Source organism: Diadema setosum, chromosome 12 (genome assembly GCF_964275005.1).
Source record: "Diadema setosum chromosome 12, eeDiaSeto1, whole genome shotgun sequence".
Classification (NCBI taxonomy): domain Eukaryota; kingdom Metazoa; phylum Echinodermata; class Echinoidea; order Diadematoida; family Diadematidae; genus Diadema; species Diadema setosum.
This window is the reverse complement of record NC_092696.1, coordinates 19,188,151-19,207,066: the sequence shown is the minus strand read 5'-3', so window position 1 is coordinate 19,207,066 and position 18,916 is coordinate 19,188,151.

Sequence of the window (18,916 nt, the reverse complement as noted above, 5' to 3'; positions counted from 1 at the left end):
TTGAGGGTTTAAACCCTCCAAACCTGGCATGGACAGGTACATAACATTAATGCATCGTGATTTTTTTTTTTTTTTTTTGCAGACCTATTCTTCTGTTGACATCACAAAATGCAAAGAAAGAGAGAAATTTGATAATAACGGTAATAATTATTTTGTGTAAGGGCAGAGCTTAGTCGAAGCGGGGCAAAAAAGAAGAAGAGGAAAATGTCATATTTTGCAAAAGCAGAAGTCAGGATGAAAGGAATAATTTGTTTGACAAGAAAATGATACGAAATAGTTTGTTTTAATGCTTGTTGTTGTTGTTGTTTTCTCGTGTTTTTTTTTTTTTTTTGGGGGGGGGGGGGGGAACTGTGTTGTTAGGCTCAACCACAACATTATTTTCCGTGCAATCGTAATCCAGTCAGGTGTCATGATATTCCTACTGTTTTGTTTCTTTCCTAAGTAAACATATCATGATAATGTAAGTTTGTGTACGTGTGTGTATGTTTGCGATTATTGCTATATTTCGTGTTGTGATCTTATAACTCCCAGTTGCTATGATGAAATGTACATTAACATTATATCCTCTCTCTTTCTCAAAGAAGTATTGTGCCACGTGACAATAAACTCTTTTGTTAAACCGTTACCATTATATGATGTTTTACAATGCGCTTCATAGTGTAAAGTCTAACGCAGAATTTTCTGAAGGAAACATTTGTCGGCTTCTCTTCATGTCACTACTCGTAAATATCTTATTTTCACAGTCCTGGAAAATTACATTACCTACTGAAGAAAAAAAAAAGAAGAAAGAAAATACAGTGAAGATCATGACACCTGGGCAGCGCTGACGCTTTTACGTCATAGTAACCAGGTAACGTTAAAGGGACTGTTCACTGGTTGAGGTGGGGATTCATGTTTTGAACATTCCTAAGTGAGATAATGAAAAGCCTCTTATGAAATATGAAAGAGCATGTAATTATTTTAAGAAGGATTCAAAATGATGAAAATCGGTTTTGAAATGGCTGAGATATCCAAAAAAAGTGCTAATAATAAAAGGCGACATGCCACAACTTATATAGGATCTCTTTGTTTCACCTTGTTTTTGGATATCTCAGCCATTTCAAAACCGATTTTCATCGAATAAACTTTTGATACCCCTTAGAACTGCATGCTCTTTGTCATCTCATAGAGTGATTTCTGAATATCTCGTAAAACGTTAAAAGCTAAATCCTCACCTCGACCAGAACTGTACACACCCTTTAACCGAGTCAAAATGTCGGACGTTGGATTGGCTTGTTTCATCTTAGTACTGAGTAGACTGTTACACTTTCATACTGTTCGATGGTCAATGTGGTGATGTTGAAATTACCATCATCTTCCTTTCAATCATGGCAAACCGATTTTCAAAAACGCGCTTTTTACTTGACACATTTCAGTGGGGGTTGTCATGGTAATCAGACAAATGATGCAAATTAGGTAATGATGAACTGCGGAGTTTTTATCTAAGGACCATCCCAAATGTTAGGAAACCATTCAAATTGTATTTTTTGTTTTTTGCATAAAAATCTAAATATATATATATATATATATATATATATATATATATATATTTAAGTAATATTACCCAATGAAACAGTTGAATTAAGTGCTTAGATAAGGAGAATCTATGAACAATCGCAAGAATAATATGTGGTTTAGTTGAGCCAGAATATATTCCCGAAAAATGGTGGTATTTAAAAATGGTAACAATCCGAGCAATACACTAATATGCAATGTAAAAGTGAAGTTTCGGAAAGTAATGACGGATATTATTATCATTTGAATTGAATTAAATTGAATTATGAATACATGTATGTCAATACATTCCCGAAAAATGGTGGCATTTTAAAATATGGTAACAATCCGCGCAATACACTAATATGCAATGTGAAAGTGAAGTTTCGTAAAGCTGAGACGGATATTATTATTATTATTTGAATTGAATTTAATTGAATTATGAACACATGTATGTCAATTCCAAGGTGAATTAAAGTAAATTTTAATTCTTACAAATTTACTTTGTCTCGGTTCAATCAATTAGACGCCATCATGTAGTAAAATAAATAATTGATCGCATGATCATCATTACTTCACTCGCGAAAAAAAGATGCAAGAAAAGTATATTTGTTCAAGAAGATTTAATGTTCAGTGACAGCCAATGCATTTCACGTAAAACCTTCAAGGAACTTTGTCTATTTACTTGTGTAAAGATTTAATCAGTGTTCAAATTTCATTAAAGGCGGGGGGAGTGAAAAACATTGGTGTCATCCGTACAGATTATTATATCTTTTATAGCTCTGGAGGAGTTTATTTAATCATTGATATACAAAGAACAACAAAAAACTATGATTTATCACAGGTCGAGAACGTTACATACGGGTATATACAATATTTGATTCGCGGGGTTTAAAAAGTTATAAAATATTTCATATTGCTTTCTATCATAGTTGAAAAATAATCTCTAATCGATGAAAATTTGAGTGATTTCGCACTCCCAATTCTACCACCCCCATCCCCTTTTCATTTCTAAAATTTAGATGTGCTGCTGTACCTTCAGCACTCCTCGCTCCATGGGGTCTGCAAAAGTTTTTGTTTTGTTTTGTTTGTTTTGTTTTCAGGGAATACAGGTGTGTAGTGATGCTTCAATTAAAATGGGAAGAGTCAATGACACCCTCTCACGTCAATTCTAGAAGTTGTCGAGAGAACGGAAATAATTATTCATTTTCTGATTATGATTCCCTCATACAGTCATAAGTCTCTCTCTCTCTCTCCCAGTTTTCTTCTTTTCTTTAAAAAAAAAATAATGGTCATTATGTCATTACCACATGGGCTCGAAGGAGAGAAGACGGCTGTTCTCGTCACAGCCCGGTAGAATTTACATTTTTCATTACCAATCACACCAACTTTAGAGCCGCTCCTCTTTCTCTTTATGTGCCCTCCCTGATCATCATAATTATACTTGGCATGTGTGCAAAGTCCAATGTTTATTAGACATGGATTACAAAATAAAATTGTGCACAGTTTATACGCTGACAAGTCATTTGCCCTGCCGACTCGTCAAGTTCAATGAATTTTTATTGCCCAAAGAGGGCATTTACCTACAATTGTATAATACGTTTTACGAATAGTCTTTATGGGGGGAGGGGAGGCTGTACCTGTCATGTTTGACAGCAGGGCAGTGAGTAATATTTCACCCACTGATGCGTGTAGATACTGAGTAAATGCAAGGTTTCTTTTATTACTGGTTAACTTTATGGTCATGTAAACATGCATAATGTAAATTTTATAAATTTCACTGTGCGTATATAGGTCCCCTCATGTTAGATTGAATAAAAATAAGAACAGAATGAAAAGACAACTCACTTCTAATGCCAGGAAAAAATTAAGAAATGATAATGTGCTTACTTTGACTAATATCATCGCATATTTTACTCTTCTCTCAGTTTTATTTTTGTTTGTTTCTTATTCAAAAATGGTTGTCATAATGCGACCATGCATCAAGAAGCTACCAAGAAGAGAGAGAGAGAGAGAGAGAGAGAAAAAGTCGTCTCTACGTTCTGAAATAATGTATAACTCAATACAAGTGAACTTTCCTATATAGCCAACTTAAATAATGGGAAGATATCACATTCTCCGGAAAGTTTTTAATGAGAAAAGGGCTTTAAAGGGATTGTATAGTTTTGGTTGAGACCTAATTTCAGGTTTCTAACATTTTTGGTGGGATAATGAGAAACCTCATGTTAAATATGAAAGAGCGTGTAATTCCACGAGGAATTCAACGTTTATTTGATGAAAATTGGTTTTATAATGGCTGAGATATCCAGAACAGAGCGATTCCAGTAAAGTGTGGGACTCACACTTTATTACGATCGCTTTGTTTTACTTTGTTTTTGGATGTTTCAATCATTCCAAACCCGATTTTCATCGAATAAACTTTGAATTCCTCCTAAATGATATGCACTGTACTATTTCGTGTTTTCTTGGTATTTTGCAAAAAGTTAAAAGCCCAATTCTCATCTCCACCAATACTGTACCATCCCTTTAAATTGAAGTTTATGGTACTCTTCTCATCAAGCTCTGCTCTTCGTGCAATGAATGTGACAAAGAAGGGGATATGCAAAACTCTATAATACCAACAACAATGAATAACCAAATTAAGCGGAATAGTGTGTGAAGGGTTTTTAAGAAATAAAAAAGGGACCTCTACAATAAAGTGTCCTAAAAATCTGCAAAAACACCCTACAATTTCCCATCAGTTTTTGTAAAATTCTAGAATCATGTAGAATTGCTTTAAAAAAATCTGAAAAAAAAAATGAAACCGCGAGGATCGACCTGACCAGGTTGTCCCATTTTACCTATTTTGAGTCCAAAAGTACCATCGGCGTATGCAACTTTTTGTGACGCATATACTAGTATGACGAAAAAGTGTCTTATTACAATTGTGTTAAGATTGATTGAGTTCTTTTCCAAAAGGTGCGTAATACATTTTTTATTGTAACTTTAATTTTTGTTTCACATGCTTATTTATGCAATGATTTTATGGCCAATAATAGTACCATGATGTAAGGAAAGGGAAAATGTGCGTTGGAAATATTTTCGTGTTTGCATTGATTTTTAAATGATATTCTTTTTGATTTCGTGGACTAAGCACAACAATTTTAGCATAACACCATAAAACTTGTTTTAGTGACTAGATTCTGTGACTCCGTGCTTTATTCTGGAATGATTTGTTATCTCTATACAACTTCTCCTCCCGTTTCCTCCATATCTTCATGGGATCTACATTCACAGGACCGAAACATTTCACAGCTATAATCACGTGGAGCCTAAAAATCGTTGGTCGTATTAAAAGCTACACAGTCAGTCAAAAGCTGGCCAGCCTGGCCTTACTGGGGTTAACATTGTGGTTAAGCATGCACACGGATTTCTCCATTTTCTAAGAATAATTCAATTCAATTCAATTCAATTCAATTTATTTTCATACTTCTCAATGAAGGAATGAACATCAAATATAATAAAAACATAGTGAATCATAATATCCGGCTTGGATGTACAGTAAATTAATGTAAGCATGTAAAACATATAGCGGTCAATCATCGTACGTTTGGTTCTATGTATAACGCTAAAGAAATATGATGGAACCTACTTAAAAGCGAGCTTGTTAAGCGTAGGTCCCAAATTCTGAACAGAGTGTAAAGATGAGGAGCACGGATGCAACGTATGACCAAAATAAAGAGAAACATAAATGAAAGGCAAATGTAGAAACTTGTAAGAATTGATTGTTTGGGACTACTATAAGTCAATATAATTATTGTCAAATAGGTTCAATTTGATGAGACAAATTAATCCTTGTTTTACAATCGGTAAAGTGAGACGGACGGATTTGTTTAGCTCTACCTTAGTGAGGAGCTTACTTTCTTACTTCGAAATGTTGAACATTGTCCTTTTTCTGTTTTGTGACCAAAGTCTCCATAAATATATCAGACCACCTCGTTCATTGAGTTTTATTGGTACTTTGTTATGGAATTGCATTATTCAAATAATTCAACGATCATTCAACATGAATAATGATTACTCTTTAAGAAATGAAGTTCTGGCGCCGGTGGAAGAGGAGGTAAAGGTTTGGCCTGTGAAACGCAAAGACAGCATCGTAGAACGAGTATAAACAACAAATTGCGCTCTTTGGGTAACGGTCGTCGTGGTAGATTGTGAAAACATTTAACTATGATATACAGCAGACTTCTTTGCACGAGGTTGGCCATTTTCTCACCTAATCTGCACAGTAACGATCATACTTTCCCGGTACACGAGGTCAGTGAACAGTGTCCGGGCATTAGCATTGATATTTTATATATTTTTTTCCCGACCTGCGTATCTCAATATAACTACAAATACATCTTTTTTTTTACAAATGATTTAAATAATCTATATCAAATATAATAGCTATAAAAAATCCTCGAATGATATATTATTCACTCATTACTTATCTAGCGATCCAAGTCCCACAAGCTTTGCTTTTTAGTTGATCACTATTTTCCACACGTCCACGAAGTATATATGTATTGTTCCTCAAACATATGTTCTTATATAATTTATCTCGGATACTACATTAATCTTTTGCAAATGTTTGAACAAGATCATTTCATGACATGTATACTTTGTACTATGTTTTGATTTTCGTTGATTGGAAATTTGTACTATTTTCTTTTTCTTGATTCTCGTTGATTGATTGGAAATAAACTATGATTGAATTGAATTGAATTGAATAAAAAAAAAAAATATCCACCCTAGGCATAATGTAAGCAACTATTCTGCAAAATAGTCTATTCCCCTGAAAATTACACATTGACTTCCACACACGAGACTTCACAGCTTTTCCATGTTTAAAAATGATTCCAGAGATGGTGCTATATATATATCTTTCACACCATTGTTCAATGCTATATTATTCGAGCGCAGAGGTCTATCTTTCCGTTAATGTGGATTCATTGATGCCTCACCATGATCCTAAATATGAACTTTCTATTTCTACCAACATGCTGAAAATCATCGTGGTTTTATGTTTAACCATTTCTTTTAATATATAGGATATACAATTGTGTAATTTGAAAGAGGTCAAAGGTCAACAAAAGCATGCCAGAATGACTTTTGTGGCACATCATTCTCTTGGTAAAGTCTTAATAGGCTTTCAAATAAACACAGATTATAATATACCAAAAAATGCAGTGAGGTATTGTACATCATTTATTCAGAAAGTTGTCAACATGAGAGCAATATTGCTGTACCTCCCGGGGAGCCATTTGTCATCATGTACAGGATCTTCAGTTGCTAAAGAGTTGAGGTGGATTTATTGATGCTTCATCTTGGTCCTAGACACTATTTTTATATTCCTACGAACATGCTTTAAATCGTCGTACAGGGGGAAATAATGAAACCTCTTCATCACTAATGAAACAGTAATCAGATGAGGAGGATTCATGTAAACACCATGTAACAACTGAGTGTGGTCATCGTAATAGGACTATGAATGTAACAAATACTAATATTGATTCAATCATTGATAATGAAAAGGACGAATTATTATGCAACAAGAATGTCAATATCTGTAAGGTATTGATGTGACAAAGACAGATGAATGTGATTTGAACCACGAATATACAGGTTTAAGAAAGAATGAAAAAAAAAATCACGTGAGTTTTACACAGCCAGAAATGAATTTACATAGTATGGTCAGTAATAAAAAAAAAAGAAAGAAAAAGATTTACTGCAATATGAATGACTATGATGATAATTACGTTGATTAACCATTGATACAACAAATTACCACAACTATACGACAGATTAACTGTAAGTCACATCGTTGAAAAAAACAAAACAAAACACTACCCTGTATGTGGTTTTTATATTAAGCCTTCCGGACTTCTCCTACATGAAAAAACGAAGAATAAAAGAAATAAAGAAAATGATCTGGCAGAATTTTGGTGCGAACAACATACTGTAATTATAATAACGACACTTCTGTCCAAATCCTATAAAACTGCATATCTAAAGCAGTGAATTAAATGGAACTGCATAATTCATTACATCGCAAGAAAAGTATAAAGAAATTCAAAAATAAATTAGTTAATTTCAGTGAAAATGTGAACTTTATTCTTTTTTAAGTGTTAATGCTCAAAGAATCAGTTTTGAATCCAACAATCAAATTGAAGTTTTGAAAAAACTGTGAGAAAACACCAAAAATACATCATGTACAGGAATTTAGTCGTAAAGCAAAAGTTTAAAGAAAGTGCAACGCAACGTCACCAAAATGTGGTTTCTTTTACTTTTTTTGGTAATGCTATTTAAAAGATATGGATAGAAATGTAAGAAAATAATTATACTAAAATACAACCATATCACCCAACATGCTTTTCACATCGATTCTTAGATTTGTTGTGTTATCCATATACCGCTATGTTTTTAAACGACTCAAGACGAACATAAGTACATCCACCAATGGATCTCTCTGAATACGTTTGTTAATCAGAATCCAAGAAGGCCGAACTCTAATTCTAGATTTTGATATTTTGTTAGTATGAAATGACACTCAGGTGTTAGCAATATGTATATGTTGCCGTTAAAGGAGAGAAGAGCTGTTAACACTTGCATAATTGCCATAATGATTCACTGAATCATTCACAGATATTCGTGTTAAAGGGGATGGCTAGTAACTGATCAGTGGAAATGCTGGGGGTGATTGTTCCAATCCTTGTGGGACTCATTTGAGAGTACATTATATATCTATTGTTGTGTGAAAATTATTTGCTTCAGAATGGTCTCAAATTCAAGTAATGTGCAGTTTAATGTTTCCAGGTTAGCATGCCTGTACAGTGGCGGGGCATTAAACTGCACATTACGTGAATATGATACCGTTCTGAAGCAAACAATTTTCACACAACAATAGATACATTATAATGTACTCTCAAATGAATCTCACAAGAATTGGAACAATCATCCCCCAGCATTCCCACTGATTCCCAGTGATCAGTTACTAGCCACCCCCTTTAACCATAAACACCATATAATACAAGAGCCAGCGGCAAAAGTTGTAGTGTCTACGAAGAAGTGATACCGAGTTTCACAATGAACACGAACGTAAAGGCTGCCTGCATCAACTAGTATCACATTCATAAATTAGTAGGCCTTGCCCTTCAATACTCTATAAGTGTTAAATTTTACAAATGACATTGTATTTTTCATATTAAGAAATCATGTATCCTGGACGTAGTCGTGATCTTTACCTCATTTGCCTTGCACACATGCCCTTCTGCTTCAAAACGATCATAAATTAACACTAACAGAATAAGTGAAACTTCCATCGACCAGTCGACCCGAGCCATGTCATAAGCCCGATCGATCTGAACTCTAACGGGTTTGGATCCAACCAATTAAAGAATGGCGCCTCGCTGCCATAGCGTCCTAGAGAGAAGTTCCCCGAGGCAAACTTCAGCCAGTAGTGATCGTACACTGTAGGTCCAGAGAGGCGGCTGCCACTGTCAGATAGGGGCTTCTCTTCTTTCAAAACACCGAGACGTTGGAGTATTATCACTGTGTTATCCCGTGCACCAATTACTGTGCAAAAACAAATATAGTTCATTTACATGGTAAATGCATTTATGAACAATGTTCTTTAAAAACACACACGGGAAGTCTCAAAGATTGCACACGTCAACAATACAAAAACTTCGAATATAAAATTATCCCAATGGTTTTTACAATAGTAGCAATAATGATAATAATAACTTGCATTTATACGTTGCTTTATACGGGTGTTTCTAAGCACCCTGGTGCGATTATACAAGAAAACTAGAAAACACAACAACATAAGGACAATGCCAAACCAAAATAACAGTAACGAAAAGAAGAAGAAAAAAAAATACATGTGGTACAATGATATTAACAATGGTCAATAACTGACTGTGTGCGCCTCCAAAAAAAAAAAAATAATAATAATCAAATCAATGATTCTCCATCACGTGTATACACCAGAACTATTCACTATTAGCCCTTACTGATTTTTAGTTCCATTTCTTTATAATTGGAATGTAGGTGTGTGTGGGTGTGTATGTTTCATGTATGGGTGTGTGTGTGTGTGTTTTTGTGTGTGTGTGTGTGTGTGTGTGTGTTTTGGGAGGAAGGGGTGGGGTTATGAACTGTAGGGTATTACTTGTTTAGATCCTCACCCCAAAGAATATTATTCGTGGAATGCAGCCGGCTGGCATCCCTGTGGTGTGTTTTGTCTATTCCTCTCTCATTTGCTCATTATGTGCCAGACTTCCTATGAGTTTTGAGTATGATTAACAAATAGTTACGTAACGATTTTCAAATTTATATCTCTAGCGTTATTTGAATGTATTTCTTTTTGGGTGTTAATGCCTATATCTCAATTTGGGTACATAAAAAATTATTCCTCTATGTCAATGTATACTTTTGTTTGATGATGCGCATCTGCGCAATTCGACCTTTGGTCGCCAGTCAGATTTGTAATAAAGACCCATTCAGTTCAATCCATACATTTTTGTCCCCACCCTCGGGTAACTTTTGGCCCTTCTCTGTGTCCATATAATACGTTACCACAATATGCCTAGCTGTAGACCTGTTTAGTCTACGTACGGCCAGATATTTTCATGACTGTCAAATGCTTCTCCTTCATATTCTTGAGCAGTCACTAAGGTGGTGTCTCTTAAATGCATGTAGGTCCATCATAAAGGTGTCACAGTATGAGAGCGGAATCATACATGCTGTTGTTTCGTTTGTTAGAGGAGCACTGGGTTAGACCTACTCCAGCGTCGTGGACAAGACCCCCGACTCCCAATCGGAGTACCCGACTTCGAATCCAGCCCAGTGCTTAAATATGTCTTGGGACACGATGTTTGTACCAACAATGTCCTCTTGACCCAGATGTATAAATGGGTACCAGGCAACGCAGCTCTAGTAATGATAACGGCAGGGCCCTCTGGTAGGAGAGTGTCAACAGCGAATATGCTACCCTTTGGTACAGAAGATCATATAGGGCCTAATCATTATAATTATTATTATTATTATTATTATTATTATTATTATTATTATTATTATTATTATTATTATCATGATTATTGTAATCATTATCATCATCATTACCATTATCATTATCAATCAAGAAGTTTTGAAGGAGATCTGGAAAGATATGTTTCGTACCAATTAACACCAAGCTTCATAGAGGATTCCAATATTTCCTCTGAAGGTCAGCTTAAAACTGCTGAAATGAAAAGCCTTTTTCTTTCGTCTTTATATAGAACGCAACCTATAACAAATAAAATGACGCGAACCATAATTATGATCAGTGCATGAAGTAGCTCTTTGTGTCGAGCGGGCGTAATAATAGCCCAGAACGTGTAGTGAAAACTCAGACGACGCCAGCTATAAATAGATACATTTTGATGAGCAATTTTGCGCATGCTCAGAACAGTTTTTTTTTTTGTGTGTGTGTGTGTGTGTGTGTGTGTGTTTTTCCCCCTGAACGTCCCCGTCCCGAAAATCTAAAGCTCCCTGATATCCGCATACTCAACGCAAGTAATGTGCGCAGCAAATGGGGAGGCAAATCATTGTGTAAGGATGTCGTCGATGCATAAAAAAAAAAGAAAAATAATGTTTTATGCAGTTGGTCGAAAAGTAAATACAGTTTGGTTGTTGTTGTTGTTGTTTTTTTCATTGTCTTTTGGGGGATTTAGATTGTGATACTGATTGTAATGTTCATATATAATGTTGAATTTGATGTACGTTTTTGTCTGTTTATAGCACAATATGATTATACTCTTGTGTATTTATCCTTTTTTGTTTTTATTACATAGAAGACATAATTTGAGTTGGATTTTGAAGTGAAGATTGGGTGATTTGGGGGACATTATATATATATATATATATTTATCTCCTGTCTGCCTGTATTTTAATGTGATATTTTTATCATTTTTCCGGTTTGATAATAATGTGTATTGTTTTTACAACTTTATTGGAAAAGTGTACGAGAATGCATTACCGGTACATGAGGGCTAACATGCCTAAGGGCAACAGTGAAATAATTACCTTTGTGAGCCCTAGCCCATGTATTGCTTCCCTGTTCATACTTTGTGTTAATCGTCAACTGTGCACTTGTGTTATACATCAACTTTGTCATTTCCATTTGGCTGAATGAATAATAATAATAGTAATAATAATCATGATTACAATAGTAATAATAGTAATAATAATTATGATTACAATAATAATAATGATAATAAACTGAATCCATGCGATTTAGATAGATTTGGTTGTCAAACGTCCGCGAGTGTCTTTCAACGTTTCCAAATGGACAAACTGAAAAATATGACAGAGGAGTGTTGTGACTTACCTGTCCAAAAGAAAAAAAAAAAAAGCAGAGCAAATTTGTTGCTCACCTGCAATCCCTGATTCAACGAGAAATGCACCAAGCAAATGACGACTATTTTCCCCAAATGGCAATGTCATTATTTGTCGTTGTGATATGGAAGACTATTGAATCGTGGTTTTCATATTCTTTTAGCTCATATTGTTAATGTTTGCATAATAATGTAATAACAGCATGATGTAATCGAAGAAACTTTGATAAGTATACTTATTACATCAATTACGTTTATTGTTTTCGACAAGGTAGGAGACTTACTAATTGAATACGTGGGGATAATCGTCTGCGAAGGCCTCCTTGCTAAGGCGATGCGGGCCGCCTTGTCTGTGCTGACCTCAAAATCCAGTGACGTCATATTTGTGCTCAGGTTCAGGCCATAAAAGTGGTAGAAGACTCGATCATCGTTGTTTGGTGTGTGGATGACTTTGCATGCTTCAAACATGTTAAATATGTACATAATTTTCTTATTTCATTTCAACTGACCATTTTTTTTTTTTAACTGAACATTCAACTCACAGAATATTACATTGATAAGTAGTTACCTATTTGTTTGCATATAATTCTTTCAGGATAATGAGTGACCGCCTGTTCGTGTATATTATAATCTGTAAGTGAGTACATATAGATTCAGATGGCTGTGAGTGGATAATCGCTACGTTTTGGGACTGTCTAGTTCAACGTCCGTAGTGAACGTCTATATAACACAAGCTTTCAAGACATAGTTATAGTTCTCCGCAACTGAAATGAAATATTTGCCTAAAATCCCACTTTCAAACTAACTAAACGTGCGGGAAAATGCAAGAAAACAATAAGGTCCGTTTTTCAAAATACATTGACAACAGTAAAACAGGGTTTAAGTTAGTGGACTTTCAGTCAATACAGTATGCACCTTGCTTTGATGAAAGCAAAATACTTACTCAAGTTATGAAATTTTTGCTAGATATTTACCAAATGTTCCTGCTTACAGAAAAAGGAGGTTATTTTTCTATGATTCTCTCTCTCTCTCTCTCTCTCTCTCTCTCTGTGTGTGTGTGTGCGTGCGTGCGTGTGCTACTGTTTTATGTATACCCAGTGCGTATCAAAAAAAGAGGTAATCCAACTTTGAAGGACTACTATTTCATAATCGCTGGCCATGGAGAGCACAGCGTTGGTTGTGAGGAAAGGGGAAACTCTCCCTCTTTCCATTGATGCCTTATTATGTTGAGAAACGTCATGCACGACTGAGCACATGAACTTTAAAGACAACAATGACAAATTGCACGTTTTCCAAATTTGCGTGTTACTGTGAAGGAACAATTCATGCCTCACTGCATGGATGAGATAGATGTCAATGGAAGTGGTCGAATCATTAGGCCAGTCTGCACGACTGCAGGTTCGTGTTTAGGGTTTCTTCTGACCATTTATGGTTCATAACCTTCAACATGGCCACGTTGTCGATAACTTGGTCCTTCCCATAAAGGCTAATTCATTATCCATGTTTTTCTCTTCATATTCAAGACATGGTTTGTCGCTGCCAGCTACATGTATGTGTTGAATATGAACAGAGAAAAATGTGTGACTGTGTCGGTTGGCCTCTGTGGGAGTGACCAAGTAATCAGACAGGTGGCCAATTTTAAAGGTTATGAACCACAAAAAATGTTAGGGGAAACCCTAAACACAAACCCTATAAACAAACCTGCATTCGTATAGGCTGGCTTAGTTGGCCACATTTCATTGACAGATCTCATCCATGCAGTGAGACATGCATTGTACCTTTACAATAACACGCACATTTGGGAAAAGTGCAATTTGTCATTGTTGGTGTTAAAGTTTAGGTGCTTATTTTTGCATGACATTTGCTCGCATAATTAGGTACCAATGGAAAGAGGAAGAGTGTCCCTTTCCTCACAATCAACATTGTGCTCTCCATAGCTGATAATTATGAAATAGTAGCCATCCAAAGCTAGATTACCTTCTTCTTCTTTTTTTTTCTTTTTTTTTATACGTGACTGTATGTACAATGTATGTATGATGTACTTTTTGGCGTGTTGCGTTGTTTATGATTCGGAAAATTTCTTTAAAAAAATGTTTGCTGTACTGTTGTTACTTTTTAATACGAAAAAAAAATCACGTTCCAACTCAAACGTGTCTCGCCACTACGATTTTGGTCTGTTCACACAATTTATGATATAGAAAAGAAAAGATCACGCACACAATAAAAAAATGGGTGGTACAATCGTTCTTACAACAATTTGGGCCGAAGAATTCTCCGCCGCAGGAGCACTTGTATCCTGTGTATGTCTCCGTACAGGTTCCTCCATTGTCACAAGGTGAAGAGGCACAATCTGTAAAACGAACACTTCTCTGTTAAATGGAAATTCTAAGCGCATCAAGCACAAAATTTCCTTACATACAGACCGAACTTGATGTTTTAATCTGAATGTTGTTTTCGGTGTGGAATTGCAAATCAAAAAAAAAAAAGAAAAAAAAATGAGGTACTGCAAAAAGAAATTGAAATTATTCTTGACTGTAAACCAGGGGTAATGAGCTCTACACAACGTTACAGACATTAGTCTGCATTTAAAGCAAAAAACAAAACAAAACAAAACAAAACAATACTCGAAGCATTGCAGAGATAAGGGTGAAATAATGAAATGTTATGAATTTGATCTTGACCTTTGAACTTTGACCTTGATCATGTGCAACCATAAGCTGATAGCCACAACTTCGTCCACTCATATGTAAATATTACTGTATGTCAAGTTTCATTTGGATACCTATGATCCTGTTACACTTTACCGGATAAGATAACACATGAGAGATGACAATGTCGATTTTGGCATCCCTTAAAGGAAACCAAAACCCAAAGAGCAATGTGGATTGAGTGAAAGCAGCAACATAAGTAGAACACATCAGTGAAGTTTTGAGAAAAATCCGATAGTCGATGCAAAAATTATTAATTTTTCAAGTTTTGGTGTTGTAATCACTGGATAATGAGACTACTAGAGTACATGTCATCATGTGTGGACAACAATCTAAAGAAAATATAACGAGAATTCCACAAAAATTCATTTTTCATGAAAATTACACGTTCCATCAACTTGATACTGATAATGTGTTAAGGGTAGTAATTATTCCCCCTGCTTTCTGAAAGCGGTTAGTCAAGAGCGAACGTGTGCTTTTGGTGCTCCGCCAACCATATACATTTCCAATAGCAAAGCGGATCTAACAGACAGAAATAAAAATGTCGGGTGCGGACCGTCGTCTACGGAGTAGTGGGAAGCCCAAGGTCGACGGACCCCCGATAAGTGATCGCAAGCATGATCCTGTAACTACCGGGAAGATCTTAAACGACGAATGTGACACTGAAGATACGGACTTGTCATCAGCAATCTAATTCGTCATCGAAAACCTTCTAACGGACTTTTATCGCAAAACTGGTTCACTCCATCAAGACCAAGCTTCTCCACGATGCCCATGAGACTCTTTGTGTCGAGATCAAGAAACCACTCGAATTCGAGATCGAGTCTCGAGACGACAAAATCTCCGCACTTGAAGGTGAAGTAAGAGAACTGAAAGCCGTCATGGACGGCGCGGAACAGTACACAAGGAGAAACTGATTGGTATTTTCCAGAGTAGATGAAAAGGACACCGAAGACACCGTTGCCCTCATCACGGACATTTGTAAAAAAAAAAAAAAAAAAAAAAAAGGAACTCGACATCGATATTCAGACAGTGGACATCGATGAAGTCATCGCCTTGGCCCTGTCCTGCCCGACGGGGATTCCCGTAGAAGAAAGAGGCATCGGAACATTATCGTCAAATTCACCAACTATCGAATTCGGGAAAGAGTCTACGGGTGCAGGAAAAAGCTCCGAAACTCGTCAGGAAATCAGGTATACATCAACGAAAACGTGACGAAAACCAGGTCGAACCTCTTCTAGAAGGTGAAGAAAGCGAACACGATCAAAGATCATCAAATTTAGACCCAAGACAGCGTGATCGTCGTGAAACCCAGAAATGGCATACGCATCAAGGTAAACCTTGAGAGAGATTTTACAAAAAAAAAATCACAAAGTTGAACTTTTCATGAATTTTGTTGTTTCTTGTGCTGCTCATTGATTTGACTAAAAATAAACTTCCGTTTATTTCAATCAGAGCCGCCAGAAAACTTTGTGGATGCACAAAGATTTTTTTTTTCTCGCCTAAAACGAATAGCGAGATCTGACCCTTGTCCGATAGTTGTACGTTTTCTCCTGTATCTGCACTATACTCTGTCGTTTTCCACGCGTATCCATCCGCTATAGGCCTCCTGTAGTGTCTGTTGCTGCAAGAGATGGAACGGATGGAACGGTTACGATACATTGTTCAGCACATCAAATCCATGCACTCGATTCGCTGACGTTCGCTGTACGTCTCATGGTACGTCCCCCATTTGTTCCTCGTGAGTTTTGTCCTGTGACCAAGCAGTTCATATTCGTTTCTCATGCGTTTGCGCACGTTCCACTGTCCTGTAAACAATTGCCCCGGGTGCGTTGTTTGTTCGTTTGTTCGGCCCCTAGCTCATGCATGCACGCTCCTCCAAAATGGAAATTTTACAATTTTGTCCACCGGACTGACGATTTGAAAAAGGATGAGCAAAATATCGCCCGTTTCTTGTACGGCGGGCCTATCCGGCAAAGTGTCACAGGGTCATGATACAGCAATAGTCCACAACAACAACAACAATAGGGTTGAATAAGTTATATGACACAAATAAGACCCGTTTACACCGAGCACCGTGACGGTACGGGCAACGGGCCGGGTTTTTGCTATGGTGCGCCAAAAGGAATCTTGTCTGGTTTTGTTACAATATCACTTCCCCGATATCATATTTTGTTACAAAATTAATGATCTGCTGTTGATTTTGTTGCTCTTGATTTTGACGTAAAAACAACATTTGGGGAGATTCTGTACCGAATTACTGATTCTTTTTTTAACAGAACCAGACATGGTTCCTTTGGCGCACCATAGCAAAATCCGGACCGTTGCCCGTGCCGTGTTCGGTGTAAACGCGCCATAATGACTGTTATCCTAAAACGCCGGTTATCGAACGTGCAAGTTGCAACTTTGTACATGTATAATATATGAAGAAAACACACTCTCACGCAGGAGAAAGCACAGCGAGTATCACAGTGCTGCAATTGTGTCGCTGATATTGTGTACATACCGGGAGGTCTACAAGTAAACCTTGTCTTCTCGTTCAGCATGGGATGATTTCCAGATCGTACTATTTCATCCTCCGTCATTAGTTTGGGTACCATGGCAACCGTTTCTCCGTTGCCCAATGTGACTCTCCCGCAACTCACTTCCATTGATGGGCAGGTATCCTCGCTACTTCCATCAGGTGACAGGGCCATTGCTACTTCTGTTGTGCGTTATAGTATGGTTAGCAATAACATTGACTGATATGGTAGCATTCATTGTACCTATCTAAAAGAGAAGAGTGAAAATCTTCACGCTTGAAGGAGTGAATAAGAGAAAAGAGTGAGTTTCGAGTGAAACTGGAGTGAATTTTGAGTGAATATTTTCATGTCCACTCATTTTGGAGTGACCTCAGGGATCATTCGAAGTTTTTGGAGTGATCCCTGAGGTCAATCCAAAATGAGTGAAAATGAACATTTTCACCCAAAATTCACTCCAATTTCACTCGAAACTCACTCTTTTCTATTATTCACTCCTTAAAGAGTGATCATTCGAAGTTTTTGGAGTGATCCCTGAGGTCACTCCAAAATGAGTGAAAATGAACATTTTCACCCAAAATTCACTCCAATTTCACTCGAAACTCACTCTTTTCTGTTATTCACTCCTTAAAGAGTGAACATTCGAAGATTTTGGAGTGATCCCTGAGGTCACTCCAAAATGAGCAAAAATGAACATTTTCACCCAAAATTCACTCCAATTTCACTCGAAACTCACCTTTTCTGTTATTCACTCCTTCAAGAGTGAACATTTTCACGCTTCTTTGTTTTCAGAGAGTAATTAAATAAATCAAATAACAATAATAACAACAACAATAGCACAAATAACATTGAAATTAGTTACAATTGCGCTTCATGATAAAACTTGGTGGGTTGCCAAAGCTGCCCAGCCAAAAGAGTGAAAAATGTAAACATTTTAGAAGGAAATAATTTACCTAGGGTAAGAAAAAAAAAACACGAAACAAAACAGATGTGAGATTGTCAGACAAGAATTATGTCAGAGATGACAAAGTCACAGTGTAGGCCTACCGGAACTCGAACAAAAAACAACTGTTAAACATTGCCTGTATCAAAGTTGGTACCGTATTTGAAAAGAATGCACATAAATGACTGTGGAAATTGTCAGATTAACCTTCTAATCCCTTCATATTGGTTACTACATGAATTTACATTTTTGTCCCATTTATTCCACAGAACAAACAACATGATAAAAGATTATAACACATTTGAATATACCCTAAATAAAAAAAAAAAACCTCTTTTCTCATTAGGACTACTCACTTTTCAAGAATGTGTACTTTCTTCCCGTTATTTAGATAGATTTATATAGGAAAGTCCGGTTCTATTGAGTTACAGTGTATATACCATGTAAAAGCTCAAATCCAAAAATGACTATGGGATGGTTTTGTGATTCATGGTCACATTTATTCAGCAATTTGTCATTATGTTTGATTTTTGTGCCCAACAAATTCTAAACCATAGTCAGATCCCCTTACTTACAGTTAGGAAGTGTTCACGCACTGTTAAGTAACTTTTCTGTCCCCACTTACTGTTTTGATTTCCCTCGAATTCCCATCTGTTATAACATGATTCGCTTCAAAACACATTCTCATTATCTATAATCGACCGGTTCACGAAAAACAACGATATCACACCATGTTGTACCGGAAAATGACTTATCATAACATTTGATAGATAGATAGATACAGTGGCGTACCGTGGGTCAAGACATTGGGGGGGG